The sequence below is a fragment of the Salvia hispanica genome, chromosome 2 (assembly GCF_029641045.1).
Source record: "Salvia hispanica isolate PSC_SH4W2 chromosome 2, Shi_PSC_v1, whole genome shotgun sequence".
NCBI classification, from domain to species: domain Eukaryota; kingdom Viridiplantae; phylum Streptophyta; class Magnoliopsida; order Lamiales; family Lamiaceae; genus Salvia; species Salvia hispanica.
The window spans coordinates 33,331,517-33,351,255 of NC_142693.1; the positions used below are offsets into that span (position 1 = coordinate 33,331,517).

The window sequence follows — 19,739 nt, forward strand, 5'->3', positions numbered from 1 at the left end:
ACTTTATTTACTCCATTCATCATGAAAAATAGTCATATTATGATATTATGTTATTTGGGGATGTCCAAAAAAATTACTCTCATTTTTGAAAATGTAAAATTTATCTCTCATACTATATCCATTTTTTCTCTTTATTTTTTTTACTTCACCTACTTATTCTTGTACTCTTTTACTTTACCAATTTTATATTAAAACATATGTCGTCCACAAATGAGACTATTTTTTGTGAGTGGATGGAGTATTACTTATACAATATCCTATTTTTTGTATTTTTTATTTTTTACTTTTTTATCTTTACAATATTAATTGATAAGAATATTTATGAAGCATAAAGTTGGAAATATAAAAGAAATGGCCAATATTCATTAATGTAAAAAAAGAAAATGGATATTTATGGCTAAATTGTTAGTAGTTCTTGTCGCGTTGAAAAAAGGATATATATTGCTAAATTATACTAAGTAATTTTTGTCGCGTTGAATAATACAAACAATAATAAGATCTCGATTCATAAGTAATACGGATAAATTGTTAGTAATTCTTGTCGCATTGAAAAATACAAACAATAATTACATCTCCATCCATAATTAAGATTGTGGGTTGAATCGTTAAAGCACAACGGACAAAATGTTTCATTGTTAAGTGTTGTTGTTTGTATGCAACGTTCGATCGAATCCCGCATATGAATGTCCGATAGTAAGAACAATATATTCTCGATACATACCTATATAGTCCAACAGTAAAACTGAAAAAATCCTCAACATGGTCGAAACCACTAATAACACATAGAAACTAAAAAGCACTTTGAATCAAATATTTAATAAACAAAAAGAATAGAAAAACAAAATGTAGGGATTAAGAGATTTGAACAAAGGAAATACAAAAGATTAAATAATGGAAAAAGTTAACACATAAAGAAAGACCTACCAACTCAAAAAATAAAAGCATAACTGAAACACATTCCCAACCACTCAAGTAGTATTTGACTCACACACACCAACTAAGTCAAACAGCACTATCTCTTCTCATCCCACACTCCCTTTTTCTTCATATATATACCCCCCCTCCCCTCTTCACCCTCCTCACACACTCACTCACTCTGTTTACACACACATAAACACAGTAACACACAAAAAATAGATATAGAATTAGAGATGGAGCATCTTAACAAAGGGGCATGGACGAAAGAAGAAGACGAGATTCTCATAAGCATATCACTGAGCATGGTGTAAGCAACTGGCAACATATTCCTAGAGCTGCAGGTATATATATCTCTTTCATCTCATCTCATTATAATCTTGGTGTGTATGTATTTATTTTGATTTCTGCGGCAGGTCTGTTGAGATGCGGCAAAAGCTGTCGGCTTCGATGGAACAACTACCTCAGGCCTGATCTCAAGAGAGGAAATTTCAGCAGGGAAGAAACTGCAGCCATCATCGACCTCCATCGTTTGCTCGGAAACAAGTATATATGTTCTTCTCTCTATCTCTATCTCTCTCGCGCGCGCGCACACAATTAATTAGTACATGATGCAGTTTCAACGAACAATGCAGAAAACACCAATTATGTCAAAATTATTTGAAATTTGCACCGGGCTTGCACAACGAGCTGATGAATCATTTAAATGGAAAAATAGTCTTTTTATTGTTTTTAAGTTTTATTTTTTAAAGTTCTTAGGGTTTCTAAACCATTTATAATTAGTGAAATTCATTGGAGTAGTAAGTTTTGGTTATTATAATGTATTAGAAATTCAAAAAATTAAGTCATTCTTATGGTGAGTTAGCATCGATATATATATATACCTTTTGTTTGTCATGGAATTAATATGAACTTTAATAGAGCTAATCATTACTAAGCAATTCATTAACTATCTTAATTAATTATGCAGATAGGCTCTTATAGCTTCCCAATTGCCCGGGAGAACGGACAACGACATCAAGAACTTCTGGAACACTCATATCAAACGGATGCTCATCGGCCGTGGCATCGACCCTCAAACCCACATAAACCTCAATCCATCACTATCGATAAACCAAAACCCTAGAATTTTCTCTACACATAGGGACGCGCCCTTGATGGTCAGAAACGACGCCGGTTTTAATGCTTTTACGGCTGTGAATCGTCGTCCTAATATCAATGTGGATATTTCCACCAGACCTCGTCCGCAAATCAATTCAGATCTTCCCATCAGACCTCTTCCACAAATCAATTTGGATGTATCCATCAAACCACGTCCCCAAATCAATTTGGATCTATCTATCAGACCTAGTTCCCAAATTAATTTGGATCTTTCCATCAGACCTCCTAATCCCTACTGATCTTCGAGTGAAGCTGCAAAACTAACACATTTTTTTGGAAATGGCTCTCAACAATTATTATTAACTAATTGTCATTGTGTCTGAGCTTGTACCCTTTGATTAAATGTGGAAGGTTTTGGCCTTTTTGATATAAAAATATGAATGCAGTTTAATTTTCTCTTTGTTATTGATTATTAGTTCATAGTTAACCTTGCGATTTAGTCAAGTTTTTGGAGTTGAATTAAAACTTGCGTCGTATCTGAACGGAAGTAAGGCTCTATTTCGTATCATGAAATTGAGCAAGCGGAATCGGAATCGGTGTCATGAATTCCAAATCCAATGTTTGGTACCACGAAGTATTTGGATTTGGAATTGAATTACAATTCCAATTCCACAATTTGAATTTCATATCAAAAGTAGATGATAAAAGTTTCTAATAATTAAAAAATTAATATAATTAGGCACTTTCATACACTATACGCACACTGCACAAACAATGCACACACAAAGTCCATTAATAGGAGTCTCGTTAAATGGTGAAATAGTCTTTTTATTGTTTTTAAGTTTATTTGTTAATTTTGATTGTAGTCACGTATATAAATATCTGATAGCAAGAACAATTCTCGATAAAGATATAGTCCAATAGTAAAAATATCTCATTGAATGTACATAATCTTCCATCCAATGCAAAACTGCCAACAAAATACTGAAAGATTCATCAACATGAGTAAAAACCCAACGTAGAAAACTGAAGAGCACATTAATTGTAATGAATTTAAATAGCTAATAAACAAAAAGAATAGCTCCTCATACGAGCCTAAAATTAGTAATCCCTCCGTCCCAGAAAATTTGCCACATTTTTCCATTTTCGTCGGTCCCAAAATATTTATCGCATTTCACTTGAAAATATTTATAGGAAAATAATAGAAACTTGAAAATTTTGTCATGGAAAAACATATTTGAAAAGGAGTTTAAATTTTACAATGCATTGAATGTCACATCGCATGATATGTGATTTGGATAAACAAAGTTTTCCAAGTCAATCTGTTTTATTATATTAGAAATTTAGAAAGATAGTACTAACATATAAGTGAGATACTACTTTGTGCATTATTTTTTTAGGTAGTTATGTCTTTTTGTGTTAAGAATCATTTATTTTTCAGTTATTAATCTCTTCTTTTTTTTCGTTCAAATCTCTTCATCCCAACCATTTGTTTTTTTCATTAATTAATCTATTCTTTTTCGTTAGTTCAAATCTCTTCATCCCAACCATTTTTTTTTTTACTTTATACATGTGGTGTAAATTGGCAATTTTTGTTTTTAGGCTCATATAAAGAGCCATTCTTTTTATTTATTAAAACTTCAGACTGATTTCAATGTGCTCTTTAGTTTTCTTTGTGCGGTTCAGGAATTTTTCAACTTTTTTAGGCTTGAGAATTGTTCTTACTATGAGATATTTATATACGTAAATACCACCAATATGGTATATTTATCGACGCGGCAAGAATTGCTTATAATTTATCTATGTTAATTATGAATCAATATCTTATTATTGTTTGTATTTTTCGACGCGACAAGAATCACTAACAATTTATCCATAAATATTCATTTTCTTTGTTTACATCAATAGAATATTGTCAAGTTCTTGCATATTTACAACCTTATATGTTTCATATACATTCTTATCTATTAATATTGTAAAGATAAAAAGTAGAAAAAAAAAAAAAAAAAAGTAGTAGTAATAAAAAAGCTGGACAGATAAGTACAAGACAATATAAAATTATTAACAAAATTTACAAAATGAAAATTGGAACGAGACGAGGGATGAGTTGATATTACCACCTAGTATTTGGCTTGAGTTTTGAGGTCCATCCAACTACTTATTTGCTAATTAAATATGTCTCGTGACTTTATTTACTCCATTCATCATGAAAAATAGTCATATTATGATATTATGTTATTTGGGGATGTCCAAAAAAATTACTCTCATTTTTGAAAATGTAAAATTTATCTCTCATACTATATCCATTTTTTCTCTTTATTTTTTTTACTTCACCTACTTATTCTTGTACTCTTTTACTTTACCAATTTTATATTAAAACATATGTCGTCCACAAATGAGACTATTTTTTGTGAGTGGATGGAGTATTACTTATACAATATCCTATTTTTTGTATTTTTTATTTTTTACTTTTTTATCTTTACAATATTAATTGATAAGAATATTTATGAAGCATAAAGTTGGAAATATAAAAGAAATGGCCAATATTCATTAATGTAAAAAAAGAAAATGGATATTTATGGCTAAATTGTTAGTAGTTCTTGTCGCGTTGAAAAAAGGATATATATTGCTAAATTATACTAAGTAATTTTTGTCGCGTTGAATAATACAAACAATAATAAGATCTCGATTCATAAGTAATACGGATAAATTGTTAGTAATTCTTGTCGCATTGAAAAATACAAACAATAATTACATCTCCATCCATAATTAAGATTGTGGGTTGAATCGTTAAAGCACAACGGACAAAATGTTTCATTGTTAAGTGTTGTTGTTTGTATGCAACGTTCGATCGAATCCCGCATATGAATGTCCGATAGTAAGAACAATATATTCTCGATACATACCTATATAGTCCAACAGTAAAACTGAAAAAATCCTCAACATGGTCGAAACCACTAATAACACATAGAAACTAAAAAGCACTTTGAATCAAATATTTAATAAACAAAAAGAATAGAAAAACAAAATGTAGGGATTAAGAGATTTGAACAAAGGAAATACAAAAGATTAAATAATGGAAAAAGTTAACACATAAAGAAAGACCTACCAACTCAAAAAATAAAAGCATAACTGAAACACATTCCCAACCACTCAAGTAGTATTTGACTCACACACACCAACTAAGTCAAACAGCACTATCTCTTCTCATCCCACACTCCCTTTTTCTTCATATATATACCCCCCCTCCCCTCTTCACCCTCCTCACACACTCACTCACTCTGTTTACACACACATAAACACAGTAACACACAAAAAATAGATATAGAATTAGAGATGGAGCATCTTAACAAAGGGGCATGGACGAAAGAAGAAGACGAGATTCTCATAAGCATATCACTGAGCATGGTGTAAGCAACTGGCAACATATTCCTAGAGCTGCAGGTATATATATCTCTTTCATCTCATCTCATTATAATCTTGGTGTGTATGTATTTATTTTGATTTCTGCGGCAGGTCTGTTGAGATGCGGCAAAAGCTGTCGGCTTCGATGGAACAACTACCTCAGGCCTGATCTCAAGAGAGGAAATTTCAGCAGGGAAGAAACTGCAGCCATCATCGACCTCCATCGTTTGCTCGGAAACAAGTATATATGTTCTTCTCTCTATCTCTATCTCTCTCGCGCGCGCGCACACAATTAATTAGTACATGATGCAGTTTCAACGAACAATGCAGAAAACACCAATTATGTCAAAATTATTTGAAATTTGCACCGGGCTTGCACAACGAGCTGATGAATCATTTAAATGGAAAAATAGTCTTTTTATTGTTTTTAAGTTTTATTTTTTAAAGTTCTTAGGGTTTCTAAACCATTTATAATTAGTGAAATTCATTGGAGTAGTAAGTTTTGGTTATTATAATGTATTAGAAATTCAAAAAATTAAGTCATTCTTATGGTGAGTTAGCATCGATATATATATATACCTTTTGTTTGTCATGGAATTAATATGAACTTTAATAGAGCTAATCATTACTAAGCAATTCATTAACTATCTTAATTAATTATGCAGATAGGCTCTTATAGCTTCCCAATTGCCCGGGAGAACGGACAACGACATCAAGAACTTCTGGAACACTCATATCAAACGGATGCTCATCGGCCGTGGCATCGACCCTCAAACCCACATAAACCTCAATCCATCACTATCGATAAACCAAAACCCTAGAATTTTCTCTACACATAGGGACGCGCCCTTGATGGTCAGAAACGACGCCGGTTTTAATGCTTTTACGGCTGTGAATCGTCGTCCTAATATCAATGTGGATATTTCCACCAGACCTCGTCCGCAAATCAATTCAGATCTTCCCATCAGACCTCTTCCACAAATCAATTTGGATGTATCCATCAAACCACGTCCCCAAATCAATTTGGATCTATCTATCAGACCTAGTTCCCAAATTAATTTGGATCTTTCCATCAGACCTCCTAATCCCTACTGATCTTCGAGTGAAGCTGCAAAACTAACACATTTTTTTGGAAATGGCTCTCAACAATTATTATTAACTAATTGTCATTGTGTCTGAGCTTGTACCCTTTGATTAAATGTGGAAGGTTTTGGCCTTTTTGATATAAAAATATGAATGCAGTTTAATTTTCTCTTTGTTATTGATTATTAGTTCATAGTTAACCTTGCGATTTAGTCAAGTTTTTGGAGTTGAATTAAAACTTGCGTCGTATCTGAACGGAAGTAAGGCTCTATTTCGTATCATGAAATTGAGCAAGCGGAATCGGAATCGGTGTCATGAATTCCAAATCCAATGTTTGGTACCACGAAGTATTTGGATTTGGAATTGAATTACAATTCCAATTCCACAATTTGAATTTCATATCAAAAGTAGATGATAAAATTTTCTAATAATTAAAAAATTAATATAATTAGGCACTTTCATACACTATACGCACACTGCACAAACAATGCACACACAAAGTCCATTAATAGGAGTCTCGTTAAATTGTGAAATAGTCTTTTTAATGTTTTTAAGTTTATTTGTTAATTTTGATTGTAGTCACGTATATAAATATCTGATAGGAAGAACAATTCTCGATAAAGATATAGTCCAATAGTAAAAATATCCCATTGAATGTACATAATCTTCCATCCAATGCAAAACTGCCAACAAAATACTGAAAGATTCATCAACATGAGTAAAAACCCAACGCAGAAAACTGAAGAGCACATTAATTGTAATGAATTTAAATAGCTAATAAACAAAAAGAATAGCTCCTCATACGAGCCTAAAATTAGTAATCCCTCCGTCCCAGAAAATTTGTCACATTTTTCCATTTCCGTCGGTCCCAAAATATTTATCGCATTTCACTTGAAAATATTTATAGGAAAATAATAGAAACTCGAAAATTTTGTCATGGAAAAACATATTAAAAAAGGAGTTTAAATTTTACAATGCATTGAATGTCACATCGCATGATATGTGATTTGGATAAACAAAGTTTTCCAAGTCAATCTGTTTTATTATATTAGAAATTTAGAAAGATAGTACTAACATATAGGTGAGATACTACTTTGTGCATTATTTTTTTTAGGTAGTTATGTCTTTTTGTGTTAAGAATCATTTATTTTTCAGTTATTAATCTCTTCTTTTTCTTTTGTTCAAATCTCTTCATCCCAACCATTTGTTTTTTTCATTAATTAATCTATTCATTTTCGTTAGTTCAAATCTCTTCATCCCAACCATTTTTTTTTTTTTACTTTATACATGTGGTGTAAATTGGCAGTTATTGTTTTTAGGCTCATATAAAGAGACATTCTTTTTATTTATTAAAACTTCAGACTGATTTCAATGTGCTCTTTAGTTTTCTTTGTGCGGTTCAGGAATTTTTCAATTTTTTTAGGCTTGAGAATTGTTCTTACTATCAGATATTTATATTCGTAAATACCACCAATATGGTATATTTATCGACGCGGCAAGAATTGCTTATAATTTATCTATGTTAATTATGAATCAATATCTTATTATTGTTTGTATTTTTCGACGCGACAAGAATCACTAACAATTTATACATAAATATTCATTTTCTTTGTTTACATCAATAGAATATTGTCAAGTTCTTGCATATTTCCATCCTTATATGTTTCATATACATTCTTATCTATTAATATTGTAAAGATAAAAAGTAGAAAAAAAAAAGTAGCAGTAATAAAAAAGCTGGACAGATAAGTACAAGATAATATAAAATTATTAACAAAATTTACAAAATGAAAATTGGAATGAGACGAGGGATGAGTCGATATTACCAGCTAGTATTTGGCTTGAGTTTTGAGGTCCATCCAACTACTTATTTGCTAAATAAATATGTCTCGTGACTTTATTTACTCCATTCATCATGAAAAATAGTCATATTATGATATTATGTTATTTGGGGATGTCCAAAAAAAATACTCTCATTTTTGAAAATGTAAAATTTATCTCTCATACTATATCCATTTTTTCTCTTTATTTTTTTTTACTTCACCTACTTATTCTTGTACTCTTTTACTTTACCAATTTTATATTAAAACATATGTCGTCCACAAATGAGACTATTTTTTGTGAGTGGATGGAGTATTACTTATACAATATCCTATTTTTTGTATTTTTTATTTTTTACTTTTTTATCTTTACAATATTAATTGATAAGAATATTTATGAAGCATAAAGTTGGAAATATAAAAGAAATGGCCAATATTCATTAATGTACAAAAAGAAAATGGATATTTATGGCTAAATTGTTAGTAGTTCTTGTCGCGTTGAAAAAAGGATATATATTGCTAAATTATACTAAGTAATTTTTGTCGCGTTGAATAATACAAACAATAATAAGATCTCGATTCATAAGTAATATGGATAAATTGTTAGTAATTCTTGTCGCATTGAAAAATACAAACAATAATTACATCTCCATCCATAATTAAGATTGTGGGTTGAATCGTTAAAGCACAACGGACAAAATGTTTCATTGTTAAGTGTTGTTGTTTGTATGCAACGTTCGATCGAATCCCGCATATGAATGTCCGATAGTAAGAACAATATATTCTCGATACATACCTATATAGTCCAACGGTAAAACTGAAAAAATCCTCAACATGGTCGAAACCACTAATAACACATAGAAACTAAAAAGCACTTTGAATCAAATATTTAATAAACAAAAAGAATAGTACACCACCAAAGCACAGAAAAACAAAATGTAGGGATTAAGAGATTTGAACAAAGGAAATACAAAAGATTAAATAATGGAAAAAGTTAACACATAAAGACAGACCTACCAACTCAAAAAATAAAAGCATAACTGAAACACATTCCCAACCACTCAAGTAGTATTTGACTCACACACACCAACTAAGTCAAACAGCACTATCTCTTCTCATCCCACACTCCCTTTTTCTTCATATATATACCCCCCCTCCCCTCTTCACCCTCCTCACACACTCACTCACTCTGTTTACACACACATAAACACAGTAACACACAAAAAATAGATATAGAATTAGAGATGGAGCATCTTAACAAAGGGGCATGGACGAAAGAAGAAGACGAGATTCTCATAAGCATATCACTGAGCATGGTGTAAGCAACTGGCAACATATTCCTAGAGCTGCAGGTATATATATCTCTTTCATCTCATCTCATTATAATCTTGGTGTGTATGTATTTATTTTGATTTCTGCGGCAGGTCTGTTGAGATGCGGCAAAAGCTGTCGGCTTCGATGGAACAACTACCTCAGGCCTGATCTCAAGAGAGGAAATTTCAGCAGGGAAGAAACTGCAGCCATCATCGACCTCCATCGTTTGCTCGGAAACAAGTATATATGTTCTTCTCTCTATCTCTATCTCTCTCTCGTGCGCGCACACAATTAATTAGTACATGATGCAGTTTCAACGAACAATGCAGAAAACACCAATTCTGTCAAAATTATTTGAAATTTGCACCGGGCTTGCACAACGAGCTGATGAATCATTTAAATGGAAAAATAGTCTTTTTATTGTTTTTAAGTTTTATTTTTTAATTTTCTTAGGGTTTCTAAACCATTTATAATTAGTGAAATTCATTTGGAGTAGTAAGTTTTGGTTATTATAATGTATTAGAAATTCAAAAAATTAAGTCATTCTTATGGTGAGTTAGCATCGATATATATATATATATATATATATATATATATATATATATATATATATACCTTTTGTTTGTCATGGAATTAATATGAACTTTAATAGAGCTAATCATTACTAAGCAATTCATTAACTATCTTAATTAATTATGCAATTAATTATGCAGATGGGCTCTTATAGCTTCCCAATTGCCCGGGAGAACGGAAAACGACATCAAGAACTTCTGGAACACTCATATCAAACGGATGCTCATCGGCCGTGGCATCGACCCTCAAACCCACATAAACCTCAATCCATCACTATCGATAAACCAAAACCCTAGAATTTTCTCTACACATAGGGACGCGCCCTTGATGGTCAGAAACGACGCCGGTTTTAATGCTTTTACGGCTGTGAATCGTCGTCCTAATATCAATTTGGATATTTCCACCAGACCTCGTCCGCAAATCAATTCAGATCTTCCCATCAGACCTCTTCCACAAATCAATTTGGATGTATCCATCAAACCACGTCCCCAAATCAATTTGGATCTATCTATCAGACCTAGTTCCCAAATTAATTTGGATCTTTCCATCAGACCTCCTAATCCCTACTGATCTTCGAGTGAAGCTGCAAAACTAACACATTTTTTTGGAAATGGCTCTCAACAATTATTATTAACTAATTGTCATTGTGTCTGAGCTTGTACCCTTTGATTAAATGTGGAAGGTTTTGGCCTTTTTGATATAAAAATATGAATGCAGTTTAATTTTCTCTTTGTTATTGATTATTAGTTCATAGTTAACCTTGCGATTTAGTCAAGTTTTTGGAGTTGAATTAAAACTTGCGTCGTATCTGAACGGAAGTAAGGCTCTATTTCGTATCATGAAATTGAGCAAGCGGAATCGGAATCGGTGTCATGAATTCCAAATCCAATGTTTGGTACCACGAAGTATTTGGATTTGGAATTGAATTACAATTCCAATTCCACAATTTGAATTTCATATCAAAAGTAGATGATAAAAGTTTCTAATAATTAAAAAATTAATATAATTAGGCACTTTCATACACTATACGCACACTGCACAAACAATGCACACACAAAGTCCATTAATAGGAGTCACGTTAAATTGTGAAATAGTCTTTTTATTGTTTTTAAGTTTATTTGTTAATTTTGATTGTAGTCACGTATATAAATATCTGATTGCAAGAACAATTCTCGATAAAGATATAGTCCAATAGTAAAAATATCCCATTGAATGTACATAATCTTCCATCCAATGCAAAACTGCCAACAAAATACTGAAAGATTCATCAACATGAGTAAAAACCCAACGTAGAAAACTGAAGAGCACATTAATTGTAATGAATTTAAATAGCTAATAAACAAAAACAATAGCTCCTCATACGAGCCTAAAATTAGTAATCCCTCCGTCCCAGAAAATTTGTCACATTTTTCCATTTCCGTCGGTCCCAAAATATTTATCGCATTTCACTTGAAAATATTTATAGGAAAATAATAGAAACTCGAAAATTTTGTCATGGAAAAACATATTGAAAAAGGAGTTTAAATTTTACAATGCATTGAATGTCACATCGCATGATATGTGATTTGGATAAACAAAGTTTTCCAAGTCAATCTGTTTTATTATATTAGAAATTTAGAAAGATAGTACTCCCTCCGTCCCAGGGTATTAGACCAACTTTCCTTTTTGGGATGTCCCAACATATTAGATTCATTTCCCTTTTTAGCAAAAAGCATCTATCTTATTTTATTCTCCACCTACTTTTTTCTCTCTTCTCTCCCCTATTTTTTCCCTCTCTCCTACTTTACTCTCTCCACTTTAACTATTTAAATATCACTTCCTTAAATCATGTGCCCAAAAGAAGTGAGTCTAATACTCCGGGACGGAGGGAGTACTAACATATAAGTGAGATACTACTTTGTGCATTATTTTTTTTAGGTAGTTATGTCTTTTTGTGTTAAGAATCATTTATTTTTCAGTTATTAATCTCTTCTTTTTCTTTCGTTCAAATCTCTTCATCCCAACCATTTGTTTTTTTCATTAATTAATCTATTCATTTTCGTTAGTTCAAATCTCTTCATCCCAACCATTTTTTTTTTTTTTTACTTTATACATGTGGTGTAAATTGGCAGTTATTGTTTTTAGGCTCATATAAAGAGCCATTCTTTTTATTTATTAAAACTTCAGACTGATTTCAATGTGCTCTTTAGTTTTCTTTGTGCGGTTCAGGAATTTTTCAATTTTTTTAGGCTTGAGAATTGTTCTTACTATCAGATATTTATATACGTAAATACCACTAATATGATATATTTATCGACGCGGCAAGAATTGCTTATAATTTATTATGTTAATTATGAATCAATATCTTATTATTGTTTGTATTTTTCGACGCGACAAGAATCACTAACAATTTATCCATAAATATTCATTTTCTTTGTTTACATCAATAGAATATTGTCAAGTTCTTGCATATTTCCAACCTTATATGTTTCATATACATTCTTATCTATTAATATTGTAAAGATAAAAAGTAGGAAAAAAAAAAGTAGCAGTAATAAAAAAGCTGGACAGATAAGTACAAGATAATATAAAATTATTAACAAAATTTACAAAATGAAAATTGGAATGAGACGAGGGATGAGTTGATATTACCAGCTAGTATTTGGCTTGAGTTTTGAGGTCCATCCAACTACTTATTTGCTAAATAAATATGTCTCGTGACTTCATTTACTCCATTCATCATGAAAAATAGTCATATTATGATATTATGTTATTTGGGGATGTCCAAAAAAAATACTCTCATTTTTGAAAATGTAAAATTTATCTCTCATACTATATCCATTTTTTCTCTTTATTTTTTTTTACTTCACCTACTTATTCTTGTATTCTTTTACTTTACCAATTTTATATTAAAACATATGTCGTCCACAAATGAGACTATTTTTTGTGAGTGGATGGAGTATTACTTATACAATATCCTTTTTTTGTATTTTTTATTTTTTACTTTTTTATCTTTACAATATTAATTGATAAGAATATTTATGAAGCATAAAGTTGGAAATATAAAAGAAATGGCCAATATTCATTAATGTACAAAAAGAAAATGGATATTTATGGCTAAATTGTTAGTAGTTCTTGTCGCGTTTAAAAATTATTAACAAATTTTACAAAACGAAAATTGGAATAAGAATAGGGATGAGTTGATATTACCAGCTAGTATTTGGCTTGAGTTTTGAGGTCCATCCAACTACTTATTTGCTAATTCAATATGCCATTTTATAGCCGTTAGATTTCAAGGAATCTAGACACGGTCTTATGACTCTCATTTACTCCATTCATCCACAGAAAATAGTCCTATTTTGCTATTTGTAGATTTCCAAAGAAACTATTCTCATTTTCAAAAATGAAAAGTTTATCGCTTATATTTTACCACTTTTTCTCCTTATTTCTTTCAACTTTTTTCCATACTCTCTTACTTTACTTATATCTTATAAAAACTCTGCCGTCCACAAATGAGAAATTTTTTGGACGGAGGGAGTATTACTTATGCATTATCTTATAGTAGTACTTATTTGTATTTTTTTATTTTTTACTCCCTCCGTCCCTGAAAATTTGTCACCTATTTCCTTTTTCGTTCGTCCCTAAAAATTTGTCACCTTTCACTTTTACCATTTTTGGTAGTGGACCCCATGTTCCACTAACTCATTCCCACTCATATTTTATTATAAAACTAATATATAAAAGTAGGACCCACATGCCACTAACTTTTTCAACCCACTTTCTATTAAATTTCTTAAAACCCGTGCCGGGTCAAATGGTGACAAATTATGGGGGACGGAGGGAGTACTTTTTTATCTTTACAATATTAATAGATATGAAATATTTATGAAGCATAAAGTTGGAAATATAGAAGAACTGGCCAATATTCTATTGATGTAAACAAATAAAATGGATATTTATGGATAAATTGTCAGTCATTTTTGTCGCGTTGAAAAATACAAAGAGTAACAAGATCCTGATTCATAACTAATGTAGATATATATTTTCAAGTCATTCTTGTCACGTCAAAAAATACAAACAATAATAAGGTCTTGATTCATCATTAATATAGCTAAATTGTTAGTTATTCTTGTCACGTTGAATAATACAAACAATAATAAGATCTAGATTCATAATTAATATAGATAATATGTTAGTAATTCTTGTTGCATCGAAAAATACAAATAATAATAAGATCTCGATTCATAGTTAAGATTGTGCATTGAATAGTAAAAGCACAGCGGACAAAATGTTTCCTTGTTAAGTGTTACTGTTTGTTTGCAATGTTCGATCAAATCCCGCATATAAATGTATTGTATTGGTTGTATTCATGTATATCCGATAGTAAGAACAATATATTCTCGATACATACATATATAGTTCAACAGTAAAATTGAAAAAAAATCTTCAACATGGGTCAAAATTCAAAACCACGCGTAACACACAGAAAACTAAAGAGCACCTTGTAATGAATCAAATATAACAAACAAAAAGAATAATACACCACATAAAGCCAAAAAAACAAAATGTAGGGATTAAGAGATTAGAATGAAAGAAAAATAAAAGATTAAATAATAGAAAATAAATTAAAATTAACACATAAAAATAAAAACAGACCTACCAACCCAAAGAATAAAGCATAATTCAAACACACTCCCTACCACACACACACCAAGTATGTCAAACATCATTATCCCCTCTGTCTCTTTTCATCCCACACTCCCTTTTCCCTCATTTATAAACCCTCTTCCCTCTTCACTCTCTTCACACATTCACTCACTCTGCGTTGCCTGCGTATGTTAGAAACTAAAACACACACATAAACACAGAAACGCACACACAAAATAGATATACAAGTAGACATGGAGCTGTTAGGATTGGTATACTGAAAAGCATATTTCGAGCATGTCGCACGGATAGAATTGCTTGTATACAAGCAATTCTATCCGTGCGACATGCTCGAGCGGAAGACATGCATACACAAATAAATCAGATATACAGATCTATTTGAGTATGCATGTCTTCCGCTGTGCAAGGGGCTCCAATCCCCAGCAGGAGCATCTTAACAAAGGGGCATGGACCAAAGAAGAAGACGAGATTCTCACGAAGCATATCACTGAGCATCTTCCTAGAGCTGCTGGTATATCTCTTTCATCTCATCTCATTTTAATCCTTGTTGTGTATATTTATTTATTTTGATTTAATTTTATGCCGCAGGTTTGTTGAGATGCGGCAAAAGCTTCCGGCTTAGATGGATCAACTACCTCAAGCCTGATATCAAGAGAGGAAGTTTCACCAGGGAAGAAACTGCAGCCATCATCGACCTCCATCGTTTGCTCGGCAACAAGTATATTTATCGTTCTTCTCTCGATCTCTCTCTCACGCACACTTGTGTCAAAATTATTTGAAATTCGCACTGGGCTTGCACAACGAGCTGATGATTCATTTAAATGGAAAAATAGTCTTTTTATTGTTTTTAAGTTTTAGTTTTTAAAATTCTTAGGGTTTCTAAACCATTTATAATGAATTTCATTGGAGTAGTAAGTTTTGGTTGTTATAATATACTTACTATTTTAAATTCAAAAAATTAGGATTTCAATGTCATTTTTCTTTAAATTAAGTCATTTTTGTGGTGAGTTTGCATCGATATATATATATCTCCCTTTGTTAGACATGGAATTAATTAATGTGAACTTTAATAGAGCTAATCATTACTAAGCAATTCATTAACTATCTTAATTAATTATGCAGATGGGCTCTTATTGCTCCCAATTGCCCGGGAAAACGGACAACGATATCAAGAACTACTGGAACACTCATGTTAGACGGATGCTCATCGGCCGTGGCATCGACCCTCAAACCCACATAAACCTCAATCTGTCACTATCGATAAACCAAAACCCTAGAATTTTCTATACGCATAGGGACGTGCCCTTGATGGTCAGATGCAACGCCGGTTTTAATGTTTTTACGGCTGCGAATCGTCGTCGCAATATCCATTTGGATCTTTCCACCAGACCTCGTCCGCAAACCAATTTGGATGTATCCATCCAACCTCGTCCCCAAATCAATTTGGATCTATCTATCAGACCTAGTTCCCAAATTAATTTGGATCTTTCCATCAGACCTTCAAATCCTTACTGATCATCGAGTGAAGCCTCAAAATTAACACATTTTTTTGGAAATGGCTCTTCAACAACTATCATTAACTTATTGTCATTGTGTCTGAGTCTGTACGACTGTACCCTTTGATTAAATGTGGAAGTTTTTGGCCTTTTTGAAATAAAAATATGAATGCAGTTTTCTCTTTGTTATTCATGATGAGTTCATATATAGATAACCTAGCGATTTAGTCAAGCTTTTGGAGTTGCATTTATGTAGAGTTTTACGTAGTTTGCTATCAGCTGTGATTCCAATTATAACTTGTGTTGTTTCTAAACTGAAATAAGGCTATGTTCCGTATCATGGAATTGTAAGTCATTCTTGTCGCGTTGAAAAATACTAAGAGTAATAAGATCTTGATTCATAATTAATATAGATATATATATTTTCAAGTCATTCTTGTCGTGTTGAAAAATACAAACAATAATAAGGTCTTGATTCATTACTAATATAGCTAAATTGTTAGTAATTCTTGTCGCGTTGAATAATACAAACAATAATAAGATCTCGATTCATAATTAATATGGATAATATGTTAGTAATTCTTGTCACATCGAAAAATACAAACTACTACAACGAAGCCAGGGTTTAAATGTGGAAGTCTGTTCACACAATGCGCACACATTGCACACACACTACACAAACATTGCACACAATTCATATCAATTCCTTTAAATTCAATTTCGTACTCCCTCCGTCCCATTAAAGATGACCCACTTTCCTTTTTGGTTTGTCCCAATCAAGATGACCCATTACTTAAAATGGAAATCCCTTTATCTCTACTTTATCCCCTCTCTCTTACTTTACTCTCTCCATTTAACACACAAAATAAAGTTGCATAAAATCCTGTGCCGCCCAAGAAAGGGGTCATCTTCCTTGGGACGGAGGGAGTATATCATTTCAACGAATGAAGGATTTGGAATTGAATTACAAATCCGTAGAATTCTAATTCCAATTCAATTTAAATTATGTGTACCGAACGAACCCTAAGAGATTTTATTCTAGCAAAATCTATTTTTTGGATTTGTTTTATTAAAGTTAGAAAAGGGAAAAAAAATTGCCTAATTTTCTTACACTTTTCACCGTTTTTGTAGTAACGTAACTTATTTAATTTTTAATTTACTAATCGAGTAAGAGTAATTAATTTAGTAAAATTTGAATTGTTGTAAATTTACGAGAAAACAAAAAATAAACTGATCAATATATCATCATATTATAATAAGTCACAAGGGGGGGGGGGTAAACATCAAATACTCTCTTCATCCCTTAAATTTTGTCATATTTTGACCGGGCATGAGTTTTAAGAAATGTAATAGAAAGTGAGTTGAAAAAGTTACTAAAATGTGATCCTACTTTTAAATATTAGTTTTACAATAAAATGTGTGTGGGATTAAGTTAATGGAACGTGAGGTCCACTACTAAAAATGGCAAAAAGTGAAATGTGATAAATTTAGAACTTTGGAATGGCATCAGTGTATTAGTGGATTATGGGGTCTATTCCTTAAAAATAGAAAGTTTCCATTTTTAGAAAACAGACCAAAAAGAAAATAGTTTAGGAATCGGAGGGAGTTTTTAATTTTATTAAGATTGTAATTTTTTTAGATATGTTTTTTAGGGTTTATATGACATAGTTTGTCATATATGACAAACTATATGACATAGTTTGTCTATGTCTATATGTTTTTTAGATATGTTAATTTGTCTATATGACATAGTTTTTTTAAAAAATTTGAGAAAAATAATTTACAATTTTGGTTCTTTCCAGTTTTTATTTGTGAATTTCAACATTATCCTCTTGACATATTTTTTGCCTATTGTTCTTATTTATTGTTTAAATAGGCCAGCTAATTGATAATTTGTGATAGAATATCACATCCCATGCTATGTGATTTGGAAAAACAAAGTTTTCCAAGTCAATCTGTTTTGTTATATTAGAAATTTGGAAAATTAAGCGAGAATCATACTACTTGGTGCATTATTTTTTGTTAGGTAGTTATGTTTTTATGTGGTAAGAACCATTTATTTTCTATTAATTAATATCTTCTTTGTCTTGCACTCAAATCTCTTTCATCCCCACCATTTTATATTTTTGCGCTTTATAGAGTGTAAATTGGTAGTTATTGTTTCTTTTTATTCATTAAAAACATTTTTTGCACTTTATGTGGTGTAAATTGGTAGTTATTGTTTCTTTTTGTTTATTAAAACATTTTTGTCCGTTGTGTTTTAACTATTCAACGCGCAATCTTGATTATGAATCGAGATCTTATTATATGTTGTTTGTTTTTTTATGCAACAAGAATTAGTAACTATTTATCCATATTAATTATGAATGAAGATCTTATTATTATTTGTATTTTTCGACGCGACGAAAATTACTTATAACTTGTCTATATTAATTATGAATCAAGATCTTATTATTGTTTGTATTTTTCAACGCAACTAGAATAGCTAACAATTTATCCATAAATATTCATTTTCTTTTTTTACTTGAATAGAATATTGGCCAGTTCTTGCATATTTCCAACTTTATATGTTTCAGAAATATTCTTATGAATTAATATTGTAAAGAGAACAAAAAAACTGAACAAATAAGTACAAGACTATATCAAATTAATAACAAATTTTGCAAAACGAAAATTGGAATGAGATGAGGGATAAGTTGATATTACCAGCTATGGCTAGTATTAGGATTGAGTTTTGAGGTCTATCCAACTAGTACTTAATATGCCACAATTAATCATGCATTTTGCAGCCGTTCGATTTCAAGGAATATGGACACGATCTCATTTATTGATGTAAAAAAAGAAAATGGATATTTATGGTTAAATTGTTAGTAGTTCTTGTCGCGTTGAAAAATGGATATTTATTGCTAAATTCTTAGTAATTCTTGTCGCGTCGAATAATAGAAACAATAATAAGATCTCAATTCATAATTAATATAGATAAATTATTAGTAATTCTTGTCGCATCGAAAAGTACAAGCATTATATAATAAGATCTCCATCATAATTAAGATTGTGCGTTGAATATATAGTTAAAGCACATCGAACAAAATATTTTTGTGTTAAGTCTTACTGTTTGTTTGCAACGTTCGATCAAATCCCGCATATAAATGTACTATATTGTTTGTATCCACGTATATAAATATCCGATAGCAAGAACAATATATTCTCGATACATACCTATATAGATGTTCAACAGTAAAACTGTAAAAAAATCCTTAACATCGGTCAAAACCACCCATAGCACTAAAAGCATCCTGTATTGAATCAAATATTTAATAAATAAAAAGAAAAAGAATAATACAACACATAAAGCATAGAAAAACAAAATGTAGGGATCAAGAGA

The 19,739-nt window shown here is 31.1% G+C and overlaps 2 pseudogenes; both read left to right on the forward strand.

Moving 5' to 3' along the window:
• The first annotated feature begins 9,568 nt into the window (after positions 1-9,568).
• On the forward strand, positions 9,569-10,781 carry LOC148932227 (transcription factor MYB7 pseudogene; annotated as a pseudogene).
• A 4,461-nt stretch (positions 10,782-15,242) lies between these two features.
• Positions 15,243-16,373, forward strand: LOC125193190 (transcription factor MYB7 pseudogene; annotated as a pseudogene).
• Positions 16,374-19,739: the final 3,366 nt, after the last annotated feature.